General features: G+C 55.3%; 1 protein-coding gene and 1 long non-coding RNA gene across 2 annotated transcripts in view; both read right to left on the minus strand.

The window, feature by feature from the left end:
* Positions 1-25,507, minus strand: part of CDH4 (cadherin 4) — a 536,800-nt gene that overhangs the window by 409,245 nt on the left and 102,048 nt on the right.
* LOC109253446 (uncharacterized) lies at positions 10,133-11,150 on the minus strand. The gene is made up of 2 exons (XR_002074395.2): positions 10,936-11,150; positions 10,133-10,635 (listed from the first exon to the last, which is right to left on the minus strand). It is a non-coding gene; the product is annotated as an uncharacterized LOC109253446 (long non-coding RNA).

Consider the following 25,507-nt stretch of genomic DNA (forward strand, 5'->3'; position numbering starts at 1 on the left):
TCCGTCCAACATCCATTCATGATAAAAACTCTCCACAAAGTGGGTGTAGAGAGGACACACTTCAACGCAATAGAGGCCACGGCCACCATCACGCTCGCTGCTGGCAGACGGGGAGCTGTCCCCGAAGACCAGGAACGGGACAAGGTGCCCACTCCCCCCCATTCCCCTCCACACAGCACCCCAAGTCCTCGCCCGAGCAAGCAGGCAAGAGAAAGAAATAACAGGCATCCACAGCGGAAAAGAGGATGTAAAACTGTCTCTGTTAGCACATGACACGAAATTATACCTGGAAACACTAAAGGCTCCATGAGAAAACTTCGAATAAAGGAGTCCAGTCAAGTTGCAGAACACAGAATCGATACGCAAAAATATCTGTTGTGTTTCTACATACTGATAACGAACCATCGGAAAGAGAAATTAAGGAAACTATCCCATTCACGATTGCATCAAAATGAATAAAACACCTGCTAATAAAAAAACACTGAAAATCACGAGGTATCCGTGAAAGAAATGGAAGACGAGGCACACGAACGGAGAGATGCTCCGTGCTCCTGGACTGGAAGAATAAAGACCGTCAAAGTGTCCATCCCGCCCAAAGCAATCCACAGGTCAGTACAGTCCTTCTCAAAGCCCAATGGCATTTTTCACAGAACTAGCAAAGCAATCCTAAAGTTTGTATGAAACCAAAAAGGACCCCAAACACATGGTGTGGACAAGTCTGGACGGCCTCATGCAAAAGAATGAAACTGGTCCCCTATCTTACACCACCCACAAAAATCAACTCAAAAGAGATTACAGACTTGAACATAAGACTTGAAAACACGAAACTCCTAGAACTCAACACGGTAAGCTCTCTGACATCAGTTTTAGCAATAATTTTTTTGATTTGTCAGCAAAAGCGAAAATGAACAAGTGGGGGGCTCAGTCGGTTAAGTGTCCAACCCTTGATTTCGGCTCAGGTCATGATCTCCCTGTACATGGGATCAAGCCCCACATCGGGCTCTGTGCGGACGGCACGGAGCCTGCTTCGGGTTCTCTCTCTCTATCCCTCTCTTCCTGCCCCTTTCCCCGATAAATAAACAAATAAGCAAGTGGGAGCACAAAAAACTAAGAAGCTTCTGCACAGCAAAGGAAACCATTAACAACATGAAAAGACAACCTGCAGAATAGGAGAGAATATCTGCAAACCATCTGATAAGGGGCTAAGATCCAAAATATGTAAAGAACTCCTGCAACTCAATCGCAGAAAACCACAAACAATCCAATTAAAAAATGGGCAGAGGAAGGGGGCGCCTGGGTGGCTCAGCTGGTTAAGCGTCTGACTCCGGGTTTTGGCTCAGCTCATGACCTCACAGGTCATGGGTTCAAGCCCCACATCAGGCTGTCCACCGGCAGTGCAGAGCCTGCTTGAGATTCTCTCGCTCTTCCTGTCTCTCTGCCCCTCCCCTGCTCATGCTCGCTTTCTCTTCCTTTCAAAATAAGTAAATAAACTTAAAAAAAAATTAAAAGGTGGGCAGAGGCTCTGAATCGATGTTTTTCTAAGGAAGATATGTAGGTGGCTAACAGGTATACGAAAATATGCTCCACACCGCCCCTCATCAGAAATGCAAATCACAACCACGACGAGATCCCGCCTCACCCCTGTCACAAGGACCATCAAGAAGAAGACAGCACGTAACTAATGCTGGGGAGGGTGTGGAGAGAAGGGAGCCCCGTTCCCGCTGGTGGGAATGCAAGTTGTTGCGGCCGCGACAGAGAGCAGGACGGCAGTTCCTTAAAAGATTAAAGATGGAACGACCATATGATCGGCAATCCCACTTCTTGGTATACTTCCAAAAGAATGAAAACAGAATCTCAGAGAAGTACCTGCTCTCCCATGTTCGGTGCGGCCTTACTCACAACCGCCTGGCGCCCCGCATCACATAAATGGGTCTGACCACGCGATAGAGTAAGATTCAGCCTGAAAAAGGAAGGGCGTGCCGACAGCTGCTACCACGGGGGTGAACCTTGAGGACGCTACTGTGAGGGAAGTGAGCCAGTCCCAAAAGAAGAAATACTGCGTGAGCCCAGTTACACAAGGGACCTAGAGCCGTCACATTCACAGCGACAGAAGGTCGGATGGTGGCTGCCGGTGGGGGTGGGGGAGGGAGGGAGAACTGGTGTCTCGTCGGGACAGAATTTCATCTTGGGAAGATGAAGAGGCTCTGGAGATGGACGGTGGGGACGGCTGCCCAAGAGTGTGAATGTTCTCCACGCCACAGAGCCTACCCCGAAAAATGGCGAAGATGGAAAATTCTATGTCATGTGCATTGACCGCATTAAAGATCATCCTCAACTTTTTCTTTACACCTTTTCTAATGTGTTTTTTTAAATTTATTTAAGAGAGACAGAGACGGCACGAGGGGGGGAGGAACAGAGAGAGAAGTAGAGAGAGAGAATCCCAAGCAGGCTCCACACTGTCAGCGCAGAGCCCGACGTGGGGCTTGAACCCATGAAGCCATGAGATCACGGCCTCAGCTGAAACCCAGAGTCAGACACTCAACTGACCGAGCCGCCCAGGCGCCCCTCGCCTGATCGGACAGTTCTGCAGGCCTACGTGACGCACGCCTCCGTGCCCCGGGGGTTCTGATCCAGCAGGTCTGGGGGTGGGCTGACCGTGTGTCTCCAACACTTTCTGGGGAGATGTGGATGCCACTGGCCTGGGGATTCGGGGGCCTGGAGTAGCCCCCACTTCCAGACGGAAGTCCTGAAACCTGTGGATGGCAGAGGGCCCAGCCTCTCCCTGGCTGAGCTGGCAGAGCTCGAGGAGGGACACAGGACATCAGTCCCCACCTGGTCTCGGCTGCTGGGAGACACCTGAGCACTGGGTGCAGGTGCGATGGGCGTGGTCTCTCGCCGGGAGACCTTTGCTGAGGGGGCGTTGGGTCCAGCCCGGCCGCCCAGCCTCATTTCCACAAGGAGGCGAGTGGACTTCAGCAGGAGGCCAGCAACCGGCTTTCCGAAGGGCTTCAAATTCCTCTCCCACTGGGGAAACCACCCGACTGCGGCTCCGGTCGGAATTCCGATCCTGGGAACCGACACTCCCTTCTGCCGCTCGCTCCCGCGCTTGCAAGGGGACCGTCATCAACAGTGCCGCCAGGAGGACCACGAAGAAGCACAAGGATGCCGTGGGGCTCCGTTCGCTACAGCTTGCTGGCCCCGTGGCAGGACCGGCCTCTGCAGGAGCGTGGGCTACACAGGCAGCCGCAGGCTGGCCGCCCTCCGGAGGCGGCCCGGCCCGAGCAGCCTGGGTCGACCGAGGGCGGGGGAGGCACACCGGCCCTGCCTCTGGCGTGCCCACGACCCGCTGGCATCAGGGCCTGCCTCCCCCCCCCCCCCCCCGCCACCTGGGGCGCGGTGCCTTCACACGCAGGTGACATGTCTGCATTAAGCCGGCTGCTGGGGAGCGTCATGTCAGACTTCTGGCCCCAGGACCTCAGGATGTGGCTGTACGTGGAGACGGCGTCTTTCGGGAGGTGAGTACATTTAACGAGGTCACCCGATCCGACAGGCACCTTCACAAGAGATTACGACAGAGACGGAGGAACAAACACACGAAGACACCGTCCACAAGCCAAGGAGAGAGGCCCCAGGAGAAGGCCTGCCCCCACCTTGACCTCTGACCGTGAGAAATCTCCCAGCTGGAGCCCAGCAGCACAGGAAGGGCTCCCGGGAAGACCCACTTGGACCTGGGGCGCTCACATGGACATGGGGACCAGGGGACAACACCTGTCACAAATGAGGGACCTCGGTGAGAACCTGTGGCAGACAGGCCCTGGCGCCGGGACGCACTCAATCAGTGACGACTGGAGCACCGACTGTGCCGGCCATGATCACACGAGAGCCGCAACATCACGGCAGTGGCAGCCACGATGGGGGCTGTGCTGTGACGCGGGCGTGGGGCAGCCTCCGTCCGATCCCTGCCATGGTGCGGTTATGTCCCCAACCTCCAGGTGAGGACACAGCCTGCCCACAGACGCAGGTTGCTGAGATAGTGAGGAGAGGCCAGCCCCCTCCCAGCCCAGGTGCTCCCCCCCGCCCCCAGAGCACGGAGGTCAGGTGCTGTGCTCCCTCTCTTGCTCACCCCTTGCCCCAGGACCACGGCCTGCGCTGGCAGCTGAGGGGCAGGTTGAACAACTTCGCAGTCACCTGCAGCCTGGCAGAAGGGAGGCAGGGGGGAGGATGCTGGCAGTGGGGGTGCAGGGCAGGCGGGAGGGGCAGGGGGTCAGCTGCAAAGGAAGGAGGGGGAAGGTGCTTGAGAATGATGGCTTAAAACCATGGTCGACACAGAGGGCACCCTGCATGGAAGTCACGTACAGACAAACAGCCAGGAGCACCAAACTGAGAAGGGGTGGGTTCAACACATTCTTAGAGGCAGAGGGGCCCTGCCAGCACACATGCCCTGTCCTTGGGGATCAGGCCCCAGCGTCCCTCTGCCCTGGCTCCCGAGGTTTGGGGGGGCTGCCTCTGCCCCTCCAGCTCAAAGGATGTCACAGGGCCCAGGCCTGACCAACCAGAACGTTCTATTTATTTTCTTCTTCTCTTTTCTTTTTATTTTTCTTAAGAGAGAGAGAGTACATGAGCAGCCAGGAGGGGCAGAGGGAGAGAGAGAGTATCCAAAGCAGGTTCCATGCCCAGTGTGGAGCCTGATGTGGGACTTGATCCCACAACGCCAGGATCATGACCTGAGCCGAAATCAAGAGTCAGATGCTTAACCAACTGAGCCACCCAGGTGTCCCACAGAACATTCCATTTAGAGCCACTGCTTCAAGGGGAAAAGAAGAGGTAGATTAAGCCAACCAGATGCAACCCAAAGCTCTTGCTAGAGCTCCTAGCTAAGAAAAGCTGTTTTGCTGGGTTTGCTGATTCCATGGACCCTGTCGGAGCTGATAAGGCGGCGGGAGAGGGAGCCAGCCTAGTTCGAGGACACAGTCCTCAGTCCCTGGACATATCTCTACCAAGACATGCCATGGAAACTTCAGTTATATGAGCCAGTCAATCCCCGCCCCAGGCTTCTCTCTTGTTCTGAAGCCACTTTGAGCTGAGTTGGGAAAACAGGAGGGGCCTCGAATGCCGTGCTAAGGAATCTAGACTTCAGGATTCCAAGCCAGTGGGGCGCCGGTAAACGCTGAAAACTGGCTCTCTGGGAAGGACACTAATCTGTAGCATTTGCCAAGTTCCAAGGCCACTCTCAAGCTCCCACACGCCAAGACTGACGATGCCACTGGGGGCAGACCGCTCAGTTGGCTTGGGCAGCAGTCAGGAGCCAGTTCCAGCCATCCTGGGTCATGCCTGGGGGCCCAGATCTTAGCAACATTCACTGAGATTCCCCTTGGTTTGCCTCGGTGTAGATTAGACTGAGACAGAGACATTCATCTACCTACCAGGATTCAGTAATGAACCAGACACGGGGCAGTCCCAGAGGAGGACATGGCTGCTGCCTGCAGGGGACAGCAGATTGTATCAGTGGCCAAAAGGCATCCTTCATCGCTCTCAAGGGCCTGCCATAGCCAGGCACCCTGGCTTTAAGGGTGGGGAGACTGCATTCACCTCTTTCTAGAGGAGGCGGCTCAGTACTCACGGTCCCGCACTGAGACGTGGCATGGCCCCCATCGTGGCCCCCCTACAGGACCACGCTAAGGAGTGAGCATGGTGACAGGCGCACATCCTGCGGGCACCAGCAGATGCCTGGGCTGAGGCTTTTCTGTCCAGCCCGTCCACACCAGCGGGCTGCCTGCCACGCTCTGCCCACGGTGCTGACACATCTCCACCCCCACGCATCCCCCAACGCACACACAGTCCTTCCTTTCTGGCACACATTTGCTCCCTTTATTTTTATTTTTTTTTGAGCTCAAAACTTGCTCTGTATCAGACAGAGCTCAATGAAATGAGCTGTTCAATGTAGCTGCTGAGCATATGGTGGGCCACATCTAAGGCATGACTGTGGTGGTGTCTTTGAAGTGGGTGACACAGTGCAGTCCAGCTGGTGGCTGAGCCTCCATGTTGATGCTCGGCTGTCTGGCCCTGTGGGACGCTGCCCACTTGAAAACTAATACAAGAAAGGCAAGGAAGTCTTACTTGAGGTTGTGCCAGCCAATCATCCAGGCACCGTCTCTGCTGAGGTTGTTACATTGAGAATGCAGCTTTTCCTTGTGTGAGGGAGTGATTAATGCAGTTCTGAAATCAGACCCCCTAGACGGGCCCCAAGGCGGATGCTTGGGGCGGGGAACTCCTGAGGACACAACATGGTTCCCCATTTTGATGACAGTGGGGGACGGTGAAGAAGAATATCTGATCCATGAAAGCAGGGACCTCATCAGCTTCGTTGGTCATGGAATCCCCAATATCTAGGAAGGAGGGATGCATGCATGGGTAGGTAGGTGGACATAAGGATGAGTGGGTGAATGAACAGGTGAGTGCATGCGTGTGTAAGTGGGTAGGTGAATGGATGGGTGGGTGATGGATGGACGGACACGTGGATGGATTAATGGGTGGATGAATGAACAGATGGATGGATGGATGGATGGATGGATAGATGAGTGGAAGGACAGATGGATGGACGGATGGATGGATGGATGAGTGGGTGGATGGATGGATGGATGGATGAGTGGATGGAAAGAGGGATGGATGGATGAGTGGAAGGACAGAGGGATGGACGGATGGATGGATGGATGGATGGACGGACAGATGAGTGGATGGACAGAGGGATGGATGGGTGAGTGAATGGATGGATGAAAAATGGATGGACAAGTGGATGGACGGGTGAGTGGGTGGATGGATGGATGAGTGGATGGACAGATAGATGGATGGATGGATGGATGGACAGATGAGTGGATGGACAGAGGGATGGATGGATGAGTGGATGGACAGAGGGATGGATGCATGAAAAATGGATGGACAAGTGGATGAATGGGTGAGTGGATACAGGATCACAAGATATTCTTCTTTTCCTTAATAACTTACAGGAAAGGCATTAAAGTGTCACTGGACTTTCCTACAACTCCAGCCTGTCCGGTCTCAGTATAAAAGCCAACACTCCTGAGGTGCAGCTGGCTGTTCTCAGGACTTTGGTTTGGATCCCTGCTGAACCCTGAGCTGTGTGCCCTCGGGCAAGTCCCTTCCCTCCCCTGAGCTCATTAGCTCTCATCTGGGAAAAGAAGTGAAACTACATTCACTATCGGGTCTGGTCAAGGATGCCCCGTGGCGCTGCAGGCCCCCCGACGTTAAGTATGACGATCAGATTTCTAAAACTTTGAGTATTCTCAGCCACCAAACGGTGTATTGTTAGTAGCTGTGACTGAGCCTCTTTCAAAGTTTCCACGCTGGGAATATTAAGAAATGAGTGACATTTCAGGGCGACAGTGAGGATGCAGGGTTAAAGGCTTGCCCACATCTTCCTGGAATGATCCTGGGGACTTACTTCTCTCACTTACAGCAGCTTCCACCTGCTTAAGATATGCTTAGTAGTTCTTATCCTATTTCCTCTTTAAAGTAATTCTAAACCACACAAAGTGAGACAACAATACAGAGTCAGATTCCCTGACTGTTGGTAGGGACTGTGGGCCCGATTTCCAACCATGCACCAGCTCTAAAGAGCATCCAAGCCGCTCCTGGCGGCCCCAGTGAACCCTCGCGTTTTGATGTTTAATTTTCAATTTGCATCTTTAAAAAGGTAACATTTGATCCAGATGAGTTGGTCTGGTCTGAAATGTTTATCTATGAAGAACACATTTTAGTTCCTTCTGGAGAGGGAGGAAACCCCTTTTCACGTCGTAGTTATTTAAAGAGTGTTAGGGAGGCGTAGTATGTCTGTCTCCGAGGCCCAGCTGTGTTGATGTGGCTTTGGCGGTTCTGATTCTGGTACCAAATGAGGGAGAAGCTCAAGGTCAGGGACGCCGCCTTGCTGGCCGCGAGCCCTCACCACTGCTCCAGGGGTTAGGAGGCAATTCCGAGCCCAGGAACGGGGGGCGGGGTGGGGGGGGGGGCTGAGCAGGCCTCTGTATCTGTGCCAGCCCACGCGGGGCCTTGGAAGGCAAGAGCATCTTGAAAATGTTGCTGCTTTCCTTTTGGCAAAATTACTGGCAGCTTCCCGAACTGCTCAGTTTCCAGAGCCTTCAAGTGAATAAGCCTGCAAGAGCCAGACACACACTGACAGCACCCGAGGACAGAGTGACCTGGGGCCACAGCAAGGAGTGTGGGCGCCCCCAGAAACCGGGAACAGCCAGGAGACAGATTCTCCCCCAGAGCCCCCCCGGGGGACACGACCCTGCTGAGAATACACCTACGCTGTTTAGGCCACTAAGTGTGTGTTGATTTGCCACAGCGGCCGTAAGAAACCGGTGTTCGTCTGGCCTGTTCGCAAACCTCACAGAAACGCAAACGAAGAAATGGAATGACGCGGCGTGCAGCCTTTGCAGTCTGGCTTCTCGTGCTCAACAGAACGTGTGTGACCGTCATCTACGTCGTGCTGGCTCCTTCCCACTGTCACCATGTGTCACCCTGCAGGGCCGAGCGGCGGCCCTCTTCACCCATCTTCCCGGGCGTGTGGGCTCAGGAAGCTGCCATGTGGAACAGGTCAGCATGAAGCTTCTAGGAAGAACATTCCTGAACATTTTTTTTATTATTTTTATTGTGACATGTGTCTCGGGAATATACCCGGGGGCAGAGTTTCCGGAGAAACGTCAGAAAGAAGTTTCTGTCTAGCTTTGTGAAGAGACAGAAAGTTGTGCAAAGCGGTGAAGTGCAGCCCACCGCTGTCCACGAGCCACGAAGACGAGATCAGTGGCTCCCTACCTTCCCCGTGGCCTCCCTGTGCTTCAGTTACAATTCTACCGCCAGCCCCCTGAAAATGGTGTATCTGAACAGTAGCCAACTGCTGGGGTCCGGGTGCTGGGATTCGGGGCCCTCGCGGGTCCGCCGGCCACCAGGTGAAAGGGCCCCGCCACACAGGCCACCGATGGTGAGCACAGGAAGCTGTGCACGTGGGGAGGGGACGTGCGTTCCCATCGCAGGATCACAACAGGGGGTGGCCTCTCAAGGGAGCTGCCGTTAGGGTGGAGTACTGAATAGTGGAACGGGGCCTGCTGTGTGAGGCAAGGGGGGGAAGAACCTTCTAGAAGGAGGGAGAAGTAACTGGTGATGGCAACTACTTTTTGTTGTAGGCGTGTTCACGAGGGTCTCGGGAGCCGGGGAGGGGCGCCCCTCTGGGAGTGAGCGCCATGGACGGTGTATCCAGGCAGAGGGCAGGGGCCCCGGGATGAAGCCGGATATTACTGGGGAACCGGGGCCGGGGGAGCGGGGACATCTGACCCTGGAGGCTGAGGACGAACCACCCTGCTGAACCCCAGTGATGGTAACGCAGGTGGGGCCTCTGGGAGATGATTAATAGTAGACGAGGTCATGGGGCCCATGACCCCATGATGGGATTCGCGCCCTTAAGAACAGAGGAAGACCCTACCTTCCCCCATGTGAGAACGCAGCCGGGGCAGGGAGGGGGCAGGGCGGGGCAGGGACAGGTGCTCACCAGGAACCAAAGCTGCCAGCTCCCTCACCTGGCACTTCCAGCCCCTGTAAACGTCTGATGCTCGACCGCATCTTTGTACAGCAGCTGGAGTGAACACTGCCTTCAACACGCCTTCCCGCCCCTTTGCTGGAATATTCCGTCGCTGTCTCCTCCAGGCTGGCTCCTGGATGCTGTCCAGCCTCAGCTCAAATTTCTCCCGGTCAGAGAGGCTGGCGGTGGCCCCTCAACATACAGTGACACCCCCTCCTGTCAACGTCCCCAGCCCCCCCCAATACATCACCTTCTGACAGCAAAGGGTGTGTTCCCCCAGATCAGCCCCGGCACGAACCCACAAGCCAACCGTCTCCTGTGCTCTCCACACTGCCAAACACCAAACCACCTAAGATCCTACCCGAGAACTTGGAGCCCTGGAGGCAAAGTGCACTGTGTTTTCTCCAGATGAGGATTTGGGAGATTTGCTGCAAGCCCGGGGTGGGGGGGGGGGGGTTAAGTGATGAGGGACAAGTGCTTGCAGTGCAACCTCATGTTCATCACAGAGAAGATCTGTTGGAGAGACCCTTGGATTAAATCCACGTTTCAGCCTCGGCTTTATTTCCCCCTCGGTGCAGACGTGAGGATACTGACCAGTTAAACAACGTGAAAGCGGGGGATTGGGGCCGTGGCTGAACCGTGTGTGGTCCTGCCACACGGACTCCGTGAGCGGCTCTCGCTTCCTGTTCTTTACCAGCGTGGGGGAGTCCCGGCCCCGAGGTTGGACGTGGGCACCAGGGTCCGTCTCATAGACCAGGGGCTGCCCCCACACCTGAAGCATCGGTGCCACGGGGACGAGCAGTTTCTAGAGTGTCTCCCAGCACAGGCACAGTGTGGACGCGGCATGGTGTCTCATGGGGAATTGCCAGCGCCCGGCGGGCGGGGAGGAGGCCGGCTGTGGCTTCCGAGGGGTGGGAAGGCTGAGGCGAGACGACAGGGTGATGGACAGCTTTCAGTGTAATCTCGAGGCCCCCCCAAAGTCAGCAAGGTCATGACACTGACATCAGCCAAAAGAACGCAAGGTCTTCTTAACAATGTTCATCCTACAAAGAACAAAACAGCCATCTCACCTCCAAATCCCGGGAGCCCCTGGGAAATTGGCATCGTCCCCAAGAAATGACTCCGATTCAGGGGAGGTGTGACTGAAAGAAAACGGTGCCGTGTCCCCTCGCCGGCCCTGCCGTGTGGTCCCCGTCCCACCAGCTGAGCCACGCCGGGAACACCACGCCCCCTCGGCCGTCACCATCCCAGTTAAGTCCCGCAGCCCCGGGTCTGAGCCAGGTGCGTGGGCCGCTTTCAACGCCACGGGCAGTTTCAGGGAAGGCAAGAAGCATGAAATCTACCTGACGCTCTGACGCGAAAGCGCTCCACCGCGGGGAGCAGAGTGAAAGGTGTAAAATTAGACAAATTAACCCAACTTCCCAGAGAAGCGCGGTGTTCAGGACTGGAGCAGCTGTTGCCGCTGTTTCTGGAAATTCAAACAAAGACAAGGAAGCCGAGGGATGTGCCGAGGGGCCTCCTTTCTCTGGCGGGAGGGGCACTGTGCGCGAACAGGTGGCAGCTGGCGGGGGGCGGGGAACGGCTCCGACTTCGCCCACCCGTCTGCCCACCGCCCCCTCCCCCCCAATGCCGTGCCTTCCCGGTGCCAGCCCCCGGGACGCCCGGCCACCCCGTCTGATCAGTAGCACGTGAAAAGACACGGTCTTCTCGTTATCACTTAACTGAGGTTGTCAGTCTCCTAATTGCTTCAATAAAATATAATTAATTAAGAATAACATGTGGAGATACTTACATGAGCTGGAGATTGCACACGGCAATTTCTCGATTTTTCCTGATACTCTGTGTCCTGCTGCTGCTTTCAGACAAAGGGGGAAGCTCTCCAAGATCAGAGACGGTGCTTTCCCGTTTGCCCTTTGGGTTTAGGAATAAAGGCAACTGAAACGGCATCCCGTGAGGCATGGGGAGCGTGAGCTCGAGTTGCTGGTGGGAAGATGCAGACACGGGAAGGTGTCAACTCGGCCCAAGTGGCTGCACGGCCACCAGCAGAATAGCTCAGAAGACGACACACCCTGGGGTGTAGGCGGAACCGAGTGGTGTGCGCGGGGACCCCTTCTCTTTCTCTGGGTCCAACTTACATGTTTCCCGTGAGATGCAGTGTTTGGAGCCACTGCCCCCACGTGGAAGTAGGGGTACAAAGTGGTCACTTTCCAGAGTGTCCTGACTTCTAGGGAGGTAGCCACATACCTCAGAGTATGACAGCAGCCGATGAGTGAGGCCACACCTGGGGGCACCCCACCCCCCCCAACACACACACTCATCATGTCTCTGGTCTGTGTACCCGTGGCTTCTACCTTCAAGGTCACCTCGTGGACCCAAGGTAGCTGCTGGACCTCCAGCCATCACTTCTGTGTTCCACATAGGAAAAAGGAGGAAGGAAGAAAGCCGAGGGGGAGGCAGAAGGGAAAGTTTGCAAAAAGAAAAAAAAATGTCCAGAAGTCCCCCAAATAATTCCATGTATTTGCACTGGGTCAGAACTTAGTCATGTGGTAACACCTAGCAGCAAGGGAGCCCGGGAAAGAAGCCTTTTGTTGAGGAGATTACTTATCCCGAGTAAACGTGTGGATCTGTGAGGAAGGAAGAAAGGGGGGAACAGGACTTTCTCCAACAGATTCCACTGTGGTGACCAGTGGGAACGTCGCTAACCCTTCCATTTTCTCATCTGTAAATTGGCCTAACACTTCCGGTCAGACACGCATGTGCTTTAAGAGTAAAGCTCCACGCAAATATTCATTAGGATGAAAATGCATTCTGCGCTAAAGAGCTAAACAACTGGGCAGATGTTAGGGCAGGTTTCCAGCCGCGCAGGCGAGCAGGGCCCCCAGCTAACCCTCGCTCCACCCCTCACGCGTGGAAGGCTGACGAGGAGCCACGTGAGAACCACGGGCTCAGGGGACGCTGGGTGCACTCGCTGCTCCCGCACCCTGAGCGACACCGGGTGAGCCTGGCCCCCGGCCCCTGCCTGGAAGGTCCACGCACCCTGGAGGGCAGGGTCAGTCTCTCCAAGACAACAGCACGCACGTGAGACCAGCTAAAACATCAACTTACAAGCTGGCGATGCTTAGGGACGATGTCAGATGTGAGCCAGGGGCACGCTGGCCTGTGCCAGTGCCCACAGCGATGCCCCCCAGAAAATGATGACCAGTCTGATGCCCTGTGCTGCTTCTACAAGGAAGACAGGCTGTTTTGGGGACAGATGCAAAGAACCCATGTTGGTGGATAGAAGCTTGTGGGGGGAGATCTGGAGGGGTTGGGATTCAAAAGTTCTCTCTACTTTTGAATATGTTTGGCATTTTCCATTAATAATCTCTTTATTTTTTTTAAAAAAAGGTTTATTTATTTATTTTGAGAGAGAGAATGAATGAATGAATGAATGAGTGGGAGAGGAGTAGAGAGAATCCCAAGCAGGCTCTGCACGGTTAGCGCAGAGCCTGATGCAGGGCTCAAACTCAGGAACCGTGAGATCATGACCTGAGCCGAGATCGAGAGGCAGACACTTCACCGACCGAGCCACCCAGGAGCCCCCAACTTCCATTTTTTAAAAAAAGATCATTAATGAGGGTGCCTGGGTGGCTCAGTCGGTCAAGTGTCCTCTTCTCGATCTCGGTTCAGGTCATGATCTCCCGGTTCCCGAGTTTGAGCCCCGTGTTGGGTCCAGACTGACATCACCAGAGCCTCCTTGGGGTTCTCTCTCTCTGCTCCTCCCCTGCTCACGCTCTCTGTCTCTCTTCCTCAAAATAAATAAACATAAAAAAACCACAACAAGCTCTGTTTTGCTTTTAAATAATTGAAGATACTGTTTGAAGAGTCTGGTGTTTGAAGAGGTTAGTGTGCATAAAGATTTGGGGTTCAGTTTCCAGCAAACTCAGCCCAGCCAAGCCCAGTGTGATGCCCTCACAAGAGGCCGCACGACCTAGAAATGCCAGCTCCCGGGAGGCAGCCTCACCAGGCCGGGCCCTGCTCGGTCACAGTGTGAGGGCTGCTCTGTTGTGGGGTCTGCAGGCGTGTGTTCCAATCTGGGCGCTCTGCTTACAACTGCGGGCTTGACTGAAGGGACCCCCAATGGCTGATGCAAGCCGATTACTTTTTCCAGACACGAGGAAGTCATGGAGTGGAGGGGAAGGTTTCCCCCGTTGCACAAGGCTAGCCCGACTGAGATACAAACACGGCCCCTCTTCCCTGTTCAGAAAAAAGGCCGGTGGGTGGGCGGGAAGGGGAAGGGGTTGGGGCTCAAAGTCCAGCAGTGGACCCCGTTTTCCTGCCGTTCCTGGTTCGGGGTGGGCGGGGCGGGGGACAGCCGAGCTGGGGCGGTCTGGTTAGGACCCAGAGTGAGTGAGGAACCATCTCGAACGTCCTCGCCGTGTGACTCAGAGGACCTGACTTCACCACCCAAACCCATCGCGCTCGGGAACCACGGCCGCGGATCCAGGGCTCACTCACAAACACAAGCGTGTGCAACAAGTTCATGACAAGAGAACCAAACAAGGAAATGGACGGCTTCCAAGCCTGTCCAAGAGCCGGACGTCACACGGCAGGAATGGTCATCAGGAACATGTCCAAACCCAGTGTTTTCCTGGAACCTGTGTCTGAGTTCATCGGGACAGAATGTACGATGCCCAAGAAATACGTCAAAATAAATCCCCACTCAGCTGGGTTCCACTGGCCCAAGGCACGGTGCCCAGCCCGCGTGGGGCATGTCTCTCCCGTGTGCGTCACCGGGGTCAGCGCTTGGGGGCATGGTGACACTCCTTGGTGCCAACCCTCCTTTGGGAGGCTCAGAGTGCTTGAGTCCCAAGAGGAAGCAGGGCAGAGGAGGAAGGACATGCGCATGTTTCTAATTTCTTGCTTACTCCCCACGGAGAAACTACGGGGCGGACGGTAACAAATGGCGAGTGCCACTCTCCCCCGACCCAGCGGGTAAGATTCATTCCACTAAATCCAGTCGCAGTGGCTCACGTAGAACACCACTGCCTGCTTCTCTCAAGAGGGAGGTGGTTCCCCCAATGGTGCCCATCAGCGAAGCCATGGAATGACCCCACGGAGCCCACGGGACCCAGATACTTGCTCAAATACCAATCTACAGGTGCCTAAAGGCCCTGGAGTGATAAACTTAGTATTTAGATGAGTAGACTTTCAGTAAAGGAGATCGCCTTTCATGATGTGGTGGGCCTCGCCTAATCACTTGAAGTCACAACAGAAAAAAGTCCGAGGTGCCCCGAAGGAGAGGAGATTCTGCCAGCAGTCTTTCTTCCTACTCAACTGCGATATCCACTCCTCCCTGAGCCTCCAGCCGGCCGCCCGCCCTGCAGATTTCAGACCCGCCAGCCGCACAAAGTGTGGGGGCCTGTTCCTTCCGGTGCATCGGTCTCTGTAAGCCCACAACCTATGGGTTCTGTTTCTCCGGACAGCCAGGGCCAACACAAGGTCCCTCCCGCTCCCCTTCCCCTTATAGGTGGTAAGTCTCAAATGGCGTTATTCTGTTCTTGTTCTTATTCTTTTGTGTGCAAGCATCACTCCTAAGAACCTCATCTCTTGACTACATAAGTCGTAGAGACCCAGCGTGCAAACCTATCCTCATGCAAAGTCGGGCCTCCGCAAATATTTAACGCTCAAAATCTTTCAAGCTACGTCGTCAATGCCAAGATAAATAACCGGGACTGATAATACTTCAATGTTCACTCAACGCTCACGTGAGAATGTAGGTGAACGAACGCAGAAGGGGAGTCCCACAGAAATACGGTCAGCTCGTGCCCCGACGACCTTCCTTCCGCTCTGCAGTAAGCAGCATACACAGCTCGCCATGTGCTCCCCACGCTCGCGGCTCAGCGCCTGGGTCTCTAGCACACAAGTGAGCCCTGCCCCCCGGCAAACGTCCATCCTGCGGACGGGGTGTGCTTAAGAGACAGTCATGCAGAACAAGCAGGTATTTAAGGCCAAGTCGCAGAAACGCTGGTGGTTCCTGGACTCGTGGGGAGAATCACATCTGTTCGTCTGTTCACTCCACAGGCCCTTCCCCTCCCCGCGTACAGGTGCTTTGCTAGGAGTGGGCACCCCAGACACCAATAAGAAGTGGGGTCCCTACCCAAGCGGAAATTGTTTATTTTTCTAACAAAAACTCTGACATAACTTAAATGTTTACATCTCATTTGCCAACACTTTATTTTAAATTTATTTCTAATGTTTATTTTTGAGAGAGAGAGAGAGTGAGAGCATAAGCGGGGGAGGGGCAGAGAGAGAGAGAGAGAGACACGGAATCCGAAGCAGGCTCCGGGCTCCGAGCTGTCAGCACGGAGCCCGACGTAGGACTTGAACCCACGAACCGCGAGATCATGACCTGAGCCGAAGTCAGATGCTCAACCGACCGAGCCGCCCAGGCGCCCCAACAACGTGACCATGTCATTCTGAAGAAAACGACAGGATTTACGAAAGTACTGATGCACACACAGCAGGGGCCTCCCCCAGGAACGGGACACGGGTTTCAAGTTCCATCTTGTCAGCTTTTCAAGGTGACTCTGGGTCACCTGGGTCCACCCTCAAAAGCCAATGCTTAAAAATATACGTGTTTAGGGAATCATACAATCCCTGCAGAAAAGCTGAGAAGTCACAGGCATACAGTCTGATGGATTTTCACAAAGCGAACCCCCCCCCCCGTAAACCTCCACCTGGACGGAGGAAAGGACGCTGACAGCCTCCTAGGACCACCCCTCCTCCTCCTCCCTCTTCCCAAAGCAAACACCCCGGGAGAGGCCTCGTTTTCACAGACTTCTTCGTTGTTCCCTATTTGAGTAAGTATTTTTATCAAAATAATTTTCCCGTAAGGATTTAAGTAGTACTAAAAAGTATATCACAAAACCCACCAGGCGTCTGCCACACCTTCCCTCTCTGTAGGAGCGTCCAGTCTGATCCCAGGGCTGACACAGGGTTACAGGTGCCTCCGTGTGGACCTCAGGGCTCTGGGCCTGGAAAACTGGGAAGGGCCGGGGCTCAGGTGTCAGAGGAGTGAGAAGGCAGGCCGTTCCAAGTGGGTGGTGTGGACACTCGGGCCTCGGCCGCAAAGGTCTGAGTGCACGCTGGCCATTACCACGGTCAGCGGGATGCCACCACGAGACCAGAGCAGTTTCTAGATTCGTCCTAAACCTGCTCTTGGCCATCACAGTGACCCAAGGAGCTCATTAAAATACAGACTGGGTCCCTGCCTGCCAGATTTCCAAAGGAGGAGTTAGCCTCTGGATCCTCAAAAAAGTCCCCTGGTGGTTCTGGGATGGGGCATCCTGTGTTTGAGAACGATTACTGTTTCTAGAAAGGTCCGGTTGATGAATATTTTAGGCTTTGAGGACCCCATGGTTTCTGTGTCAACTACGAAACTCTGCTTTTATATGAAAGCGGCCACAAAGGATACCTCAGGAACAGGTAAGGAACAGGTGTGGCCGCGTGAGGATAAAATCCTATTTACAAAAGGAGCAGAGGGCCAGATACGGAGGCCCCGCCTCTAGTCCTAATCCCAACGGTCTGGGTCTGTCAGACACCTTATGAGATTAAAGACCATGGGGGCCCTAAATCGCTCTGATGAAATCATCCAGCACATCTGATGTTCCTGAGGCTGCGCGAAATGTGGGTCTGTCCACACTCTCACTAGTGATGGAGCTCATTCTACGTGATCACTGTGCCTTGAGATCGTAGCACAGTGAGAGAGAGTTAGCGAGGCCGTTAAAAATTAAGTGTTTACGGTATGAATAACGTTATTAATAACACCAGATGTGTATTAGTAATGCCACATATATGAGCACGAAAGCTCTTTTACTGCTAATAAATTAACTAAACATTTATTTGTTTCACCTCCTAACACACCCACGTATGTTCACTGTGTGTCCTCACTCAGTCGCAGCAAGACGGGGGCCCCTGTGCATAATTTAAAGGATAACAAATGTCCGCCTCTGGGATTAAGCGGTCAAATCTTTTTTCTCTGGGGTTTGGAACCACTGATGGAGGGATGGGGTCCCCAGAAACTTCTCTCCTCTCACAAAGCCTGGAGATTTCCGGCCTCGGAAGGGGTGAGGGCCTGAGGAGCGGAAGGAGGACGCCAGGGCCCCCCAAAGGCCTGGCCTCCCGAGAGGAGAGCCAGTGTCCGATCAGGGGCTGCCGTGCCTAGCGCTCTGGGGTGTCTGCCCTCCGGCCTTGGGGCTCATGGCTGGGCGGCCAGGCAGATGGCTCGGGCCTAGCGGGCAGATCTTCGTGCCGGGCACGGAAGCTTCTAGAACATGGTGGGCGTGCAGGAAGGCCGGACGTGGGCGTGCGGGCACTCACGGTCTGATGGCTGTGGAGACGTCCTAACTGCACACGTGCCTGATTTGGCCTACGTGCCGGCTGAGGAGCTCTCTTTGTGTTTTAACATGACGCTTCTGACGTGTAAAAATGGAAAGATTTCACATAAAAGTCTGGGTTTGACTCCTTTTGGGAAGTTGGCAGGTGTGGCCTCTCTGGCTCAACAGGCCGAGGGCCGGGCGTGGCCTGACTGCTGTGGGGGGAGCCCGGTCACCACTTTGCCGCGTCCTCGCCCCTCCCCGCTGCCCAGCACCCGACCCCTCCTCACGGCAGCGTCCGGAGGGACCTCGTCCCTCGTCCCTCCGCATCTCCATCAAGGTGCGGGCGCGGAGAATATGCTCTTCCTTATGGAGGTGACGTAGTTCCCAGAATGGGGCTCTGTCCCTCCCCATCCTGAGAGACGATGGGGGCGGGACGGCCTTCCGGGGGGAGAAAACGCCGGAGTGGAGACTTAACACGGGGAAGCCGTCAGGGAGGAAGGACACGTCTGAGATGGAGGGGGACGGAGGTCAAGGGCAGGGGTGGGTGGGGGGGCCCAGAGGAGGGAACACCCTCCAGGAAGTGTGGCTCCTCCGGAGACGCAAAACCGAGGTGACCTGGGTGTCCCTCGGGCGAGACGACCCCCGTCCTCTCCCCCGTGAAACAACAGCCAACTGTCCCAGGCGGTCGGCACGATGACAGTGCAGTGCCTGCAGGAGGGCTTCACATGACGCGTGTGAGGGACTAAGGCCACCAGGTCACACGGACACAGTCCAACAGGTGCAACCGCTGTTACCAGCGAGGACGCCGATGACGACGGACCCATTTTCCGGGAGAAGTGAGCTCCGTGAGGCTTGGCAGCAACGGTGGAAGCCGCGGGTGTGCGGCACGACGGTTCTCGGCACAATCCACAGGTTTAGACAGGCTGGTTTTGAATCCCAGCGCGGCTGCCCCTTAGCTGTGGAACCCTTGGGCAAGTCACTTAGCTTCTCCGGGCCCAACGTTCTCCTGTTTCGGGTACCGTGCGAGCACCTACGATGCTCTGGATGCGGTACGTGCTGATAACAGAGAAGCGTTGCTCGGATCCCTGCCTGGCACGTGCAAGGATTTAATAACCCTTGGCATTTGCCGTTGGTGGCGGTGATGATGATTATTAATTATCGAGCACTTATCCCTGCCATGACGCTCAGCTCAATACGTGCGGTATCTCATTTAATCCTCAAAAGAACGCAGCAAGCTGCACACTCTTATTCCCCTGATACCACGGAGGAGTTTGAGGCCTGGAGTGATCGGGCACACGGCCAGGAAGTCCCCTGAAATCCACGCCGGCACGGTGATGCCGTGGGTCTCTGCTGCTCGCAGCTGGACGGCCGAGCCCCGACACGGGGCTCGGCGGTAGAAGCAGCAAACGTCTACTAAGTGACAGAGGAGCTCGACAAAGACTTCCGGGCCGGGCAGTAAGGCAGAATGACTTTCGTGAGAACAGCTTGTTTCAGGATGTTCCTCGACCCTGCCAATTAAAGCGTCCCGGTTCGATCGTGCCAACGCCTGGGGGTCCTCAACATCAGAGGGCCGGTGGCCGTTTATCTGTGCATCAGACACTCAGGAAGGAAGGCTTCTCCCAGGCCCCCCACACTGACGGAAGACCGAAGGCTTGCCCCGCGTTTCTTTCCAGAAACACGGGGTCCACCATCGGACTTCTTCGCGGTGAAGGGAAGACAGGGCTCCACCCCCGCCCAGGCCAGCCTGCGTGAGGACCCATTAACAGCACGGTCACTGCCACCAGGACTGTGCTGCAGAATCCGGAAAAGGCCCTCAGTCAAACCAGGTGACAGAAAGGATATTCCTATAGAGATTCAGAAGGAAATGAGAAGTGGAAAAGAAGCAGCTTTGATCACAGACCGGGCCAGCAGGTGGCACACGGGCCGCTGTCCCCAAGCTCCCTGCCCGGTGGGTCCTGTGCCGGGGGTCTGGAGAGCGTGGGGCCCCCCCACAAGCTCCTGCTCCACTGGGGAGCCTTTGTGTCGGTCAGCTGGTTATTGGAAGTCAGGTGACACGGGAAAACAGCGTGGGGAGAAAGGAGGGCTAATGCATTTGACATTTCTAGAGAACCGTGGGGGGCAAGCGTTCCTCCCCCAGGAAATAAATGTGCCGTACCGGGCTTCTGGCAAGTGCTGCGAACAACGGTCCGAGGTCCTTTGAAAATGTCAAATTTAACAGCACGGGAAAATGTCTTTTGATTCGGAAGATGAGAACTCAGGGGAGTTGAATTAACAACGGAGCAAACATTTTACCAAGTAATAGGGCCTTAGTGCCCTGGCACGGGGCACCGCAAGGGGCAGCCTTTAATCTCTGGAGTTTAATGAACTTTGAAAACTACTCAGTAAATACTCCAGGCCTGGCAAGCACCCTGGCAAGATAACGCCAGCCCCACTTCAACGGCCTGTGTCGTTTTTGTTATTAAAGAAGGTTAATTTTCATATGCAAGGAACTCAGTTCCCTGGAAAGGAACGTCAGGGCGGCACGTTCCGTCCCAGAGGCCCCTGTGCTGCCTGTGCCTCACGGAACCGGGTTCTAGAGACAGTTCTGGGTGAGCACCTGCCTGCACGCGGGGTGGACCCGGGAGCAGCGGCCACGTTCCGCAGAGGCAGCGGCCCCGGCTCACTGGGCCCGCCAACCGCAGGGGGCACGCCCGTCCCGTCCTGGGGGCGTCAGGCTCCCCCCCGAACACAGGGAAGGGGGCCTTGGAGACACGGCGCTGTTTCCACCCGGCAGCCCCGCCCCCCACCGCGTCCACGTCCTGCAGCACGACCTGGTCACCACCCAGAGTAAACGGGCATTTGTCAAAGCCCAGCACGAGTTTACGGCGGCGCTCTCCCGAGCCTTGCACCGGGCTCCCGCGCAAGAGAGAAGGTCGCACGACAGCTTCCTCGCCAGCCAGGCCTCGACAAGGCCACCCAGCCGGCTCGCCCCGATCTCGTCCCCGCCCCGGTCACCGAGAGCTGCTGCCCCCCACACGCTCGTCACTAGCTCTCTGCTCGGCGCCGGGAGGGGAAGGGTGCCCGACAGACCCGATGCGGCGGCCGATGCCCTCCTCCCGCACCGCCAGGGCCGTGCACCCACAGGGTGCCTTAGGAGCGCTGCCCAGCGAGGGCAGATTGGAGGCACGGCCATAATTAGGGACAGACGACGTCCTCAGAGGACAACGTGCTAATGCAAAAATATGCTTTCCCTACTTTTTTTTTTTTTTCCTAAGGGTCATTCTGCTTCTACTCCCCGAGGCAGAGAGGAAGAGAGTCGGACCAACCACTCTTATGGCCCAAGCACAGACACGCCAGACACAGGGAGCGTCCCCGGAAGGAACGCGGGCGGGAATGAAACACACCTCTTTGCTGCTCAGGAATGAGCCTCTGCTCAGGTAACCCCAGAGCCCTCACGCCAAATGGGGAGTCCCCCAAAAGGCTGTGGGAATGGCGTTCAGAGGGACAGGGGCACAGGTGCGGTCCAGACGGCGTTCCTCTGCCCATAAAGCGCTTCAGCGGGGTGCATGGGCCACGACAGGAACTGCTGACGGGACACCAGTGAAGAGCAGCTGTCCTAGACCTCTGTCCGCTGTCAGGGTCACGTCTAGGGTGACCCCAGGCCCGACCCAGTCCCAGCCAATGGCTTCCAGGCCCCCCGACACAGCAACACGGCGGCTCAGCCCCTCTGTCCCTAAATGATGCTGAGTCTGTCTGTTTGGGTAAATTGTTCCTTTCCTGGGCTCACCTGCCTGGCAGATCACAGAGTGGACACATCCCAAGGGTGTTTTCTAGAACACCCCCTGAGCGTCCGAGGATTCTGAGGCCTGAGGGCACGGGCAGCTACTCAAGCCGGCACCAGAAGTTTCCCCAGGGACAAAAACTAGCAGGGAGGAACGGCGTGCTGTGGCCACGCCACTCCCACGAGCCACACTGCCTCTTCATCCCCAGTCTGCGCTAATTAAAACCACCTCTTTAACCAGCGATTTTTAATTACAAAATTACATCAGAGAAGTTGCAAAACTGATACGGGGAAAAGGAAGGATCTCCCGAACGCGACCAGGGTTTCTCACACCTGGCACTCCCAACGGGAGGACCATTCTCGGCCGCGGGGGCCGTCCCGTGTCTTGCAGGATTGTTCGGCAGGGTCCCTGGCCCCCAGCAGATGCCAACAGCAACCCCCCCCCCCCCCACCAACCTGTGGGAAACCAGAATGTCTCCAGACGCCGCTGAGTGTCCCCTGAGCCCAGGTGAGAAGTCCGGACCACAACCCCATGCGGACACTCTGCCCACGCTCTTTCTACACACGCATCAAGTCAGGTATTCATCCCACGGGTACTTTCGAGGCACCTACTATGCGCCGGGCATCGGGATGAGGGGAGATGGATGTTGTGGTGAATAAGAACGGCAAGGTCACATTTTTAAGGGAACAAACAGATGCTTACAAGTTGTGCAAAGCCCTCAGCGCTCATCCGACACAGACGGGGCCATGTGATCACGAGGGGCTGGGACGGGCCAGCCTGGTGACCGGACGGAGAAGCCCAGCACTGAGGGAACGAGGCTTGCACCTCCACCGTCCCGCCAAACGCCACCCTCGCAAGCCATGGCGTGTGCGTGGGACCTGGGGCTGACCGCTCTGCCCTCCTCCGAATGATCTCTGTGGCTGTTTTCTTCCTCAGGAAACAAAACAAATGTGGGGGGAGAGGGGCGCACGCCGTTTTCTCACGTTAGTCCTTCCCTTCGAAAACTAAAAATTCTCACTAAGTGGATGTTTTCGTTTATCGTAAACTGCTGGGTTGAGTGCGATGGGCTAATTATTTCCGCACGGTCTAAAAGAGGCCCAGAATAATTGTCTACAATTTTCTGCATTTGCTTTCTCCCAAAGAACGTATTTTTCTTCCTTAAATCTCAGAGCCTGAGTTCCTGATTGGGCCCTGGTGATATCATCTGTAAAATAAGGAGGCGCTCGAATCAAACGTCAATCACAAGATGTCCCAGCGATCCTTCAGGGCACAAGCCGGCGGCCTCTGGGACAGACAGATCAGGGAGGGCACCGGCCTCCGAAACCTCGCGCCGGCCCTGGCGTGAGCAGGGCTCTCGTCTCCCTTCCCTCCACGTCTGAGATGCCGCCTGCCGAGTCCCACCTAAGCCTCCCCTTGCAAAGTACCCTTCTGAGTCCCCATCTGCTGCACTCAGATGGTGACTGTGTCACCCGGTGCGGCTTGTCGTTTTCAAGAACTTGCGAGATTGTAGAGGATGACCCTCCAGCATTTCCACCGCGTCACGTTTGCGCCCGTCTTTCCCTCGTCGGGGGAGGCCTCTCGAGCAGGTACAGGGCGCTCAATTCTGAGGTCACAGAGCCCAGATGCCACAGGTCTTTGCAGAACCCCAACCTTTCCCTTTGCCAAAGCAGTAGTAGGCCCCACACCCCCTTCTCTCACCGCTAAAAATCTCCAAGTCGTAATAACCATGCGGGCTGCCCATATTGAGCTGCTTAACAGTTCATATGGTCTTTAAAATGCATATCGTGTGACAGGCGATCTGGATTTGTGAATGACAGCTTTTTATTAGAACTGCCTTGCATCCTCAGGAAAGATATTATCTTCCTGTCTTTGCAACTTGCCAACAACATCTTGAAGGATTCAGGGAGGGGCACAAATTGCGGGGGGGGTGGGGGGGAGAGGAGGCTTTGCAGGCTCCCGCGGTTGTGGGCGGGAGAAGGGGAGGGCGGCCAAGAGGGCTCCAGCAGAATTGCTGGAGTTTCTGCGAAACGGGACGCGCACCTGTCCACAGATTCCCCATCGGGGCGGTGATCGCGACGCTACCGAGAGGTGACCCGGGACCGGGACGAAACGGAGACAGGTGCGATCAAAGCACGCACGGTGTCCAATCCACCACGGAGGCGGTAACAAAGGCATTAATTTAGCTGCAAACATTAAATGTGTACAGTCAGATGGATTTTCTTAACAGTTCGGCGTGGCATAACCCTAACGCAGTACATTAAAATCATTCATTACAATGAATAAATAGCTTAATGAGACTGGAGGATCGAGCCGTCTCCGTGTAAACGGGTGATGAAGTAAAGCAGGTGATAGCTGTCACCGAGCATAAATTATGCAAAAATAATACCCTTAATATCATCCCCCCAGCGCATTGTTGCTTTTGTTGAATATTCAAAGGGACGGCTTCCCAGGACAATATCAAATTAGTCTGTGTAATTAAAAAAAAAAAAAAAGTCTGCAACAAAATTATTTACCCAACCCGCATCACGCTCCACCTTAAACACCGGCCAATTACCGTCTGATTTTCTCTGAACGATCTGTCCGGGCTCCGCGCACACCACCCAACTCCAGGAGAGTTTCTTTTTGTTTCAAATTCCTGAAGTTAACATTTCCCTTCTGAAACTTGCAACGGGAATTTAAACTAAGAACGTTCAGGCACAGAGGTGGTTCGGCAGCGGGAACGGGAGGAAACGGCACCATGATTTCTCGCTTGCCCTTCAAAGGGTTCTTACTCGACTCAGTGCCTTTACAGGACACATTCCAATAGCCCCCCTCCCTTCTACTTTAGGTTACAAAATGTGACAGCCATCCCGTAAAACGGGGGCGGCGGGGTCGACACACAAGAACCAGTACTCAAAGCACTACCACTGCTCTCAATCAGGAGGATGAGGTTCCAAATTTCCTCAGTGACCCGTGCAGGGTTTTGCTACACAGGCTCCCATGCTGAATGATCTTCCATAACTATAAAAACCACGGCTCTAACCGTTCCCTCCTGTTTGGCACTGGTGGTGAGGAGCGCAGCGTGACCTTGCACGGCTGACTGCCGATGAAGGCCGCTGCATGCTGTGGGCTCACCCATCGGTGCCCGAGCGCACAGCGCTCCGCCCGGACCCCACCGAGACCCGCCAAGGGGCTCACTCCAAACCCTTTGTGTGTTCCGCGTCTCATCTCCAGACCCTTCCCAGGAGCGGACCCAGCAGCTTATCCTGTACCTGAGCCCCAGCTTGAATCTATTAAAAGGAGCAGCGCTCACCACGCGGGGGGAACGTGCCGGGTGCGCCAAGCACTCACTGTCGCGGCCACCATGTCTGTGGTTCTCAAGCCTCCCTTTCCGTGGTGGAAGGCGGAACCCTGGGCGGATGGTGAAATCCGGCCTGAATCAAACGGCTTTGAAGGGGGCCTGTGCTGTATGCACACCTCTCCGACTTGAAATCAGACCCTCAAAAGACAATTATGCCTAAAATCTGGACTGTATCAAGGTCAGTTTGCTGGGGGTAACTTCTGGGAGTTAGACCAGGAGGGGATGGGGTCGGGGGGCCTTTCTGTACTATGTTGCAACTTCTTTGCAAATCTGTGTTTCAAACTAAAAAGTTCGTAAATTATGCTAAACCATACAGAACGGCACAAGGAGGGTTAAATGGTGACCCCCAAGAAGAGAAGTTCATGTCAAATCCCTGGAACCCGTGTGCATCACTCTATTTGGAAAAAGGATGTTTGCAGAAGTAACCGGGTGGAGATCTTGAGATAAACAGATC

Source organism: Panthera pardus, unplaced genomic scaffold, assembly GCF_024362965.1.
Source record: "Panthera pardus isolate Hobbes unplaced genomic scaffold, ASM2436296v1 HiC_scaffold_25, whole genome shotgun sequence".
NCBI lineage: Eukaryota > Metazoa > Chordata > Mammalia > Carnivora > Felidae > Panthera > Panthera pardus.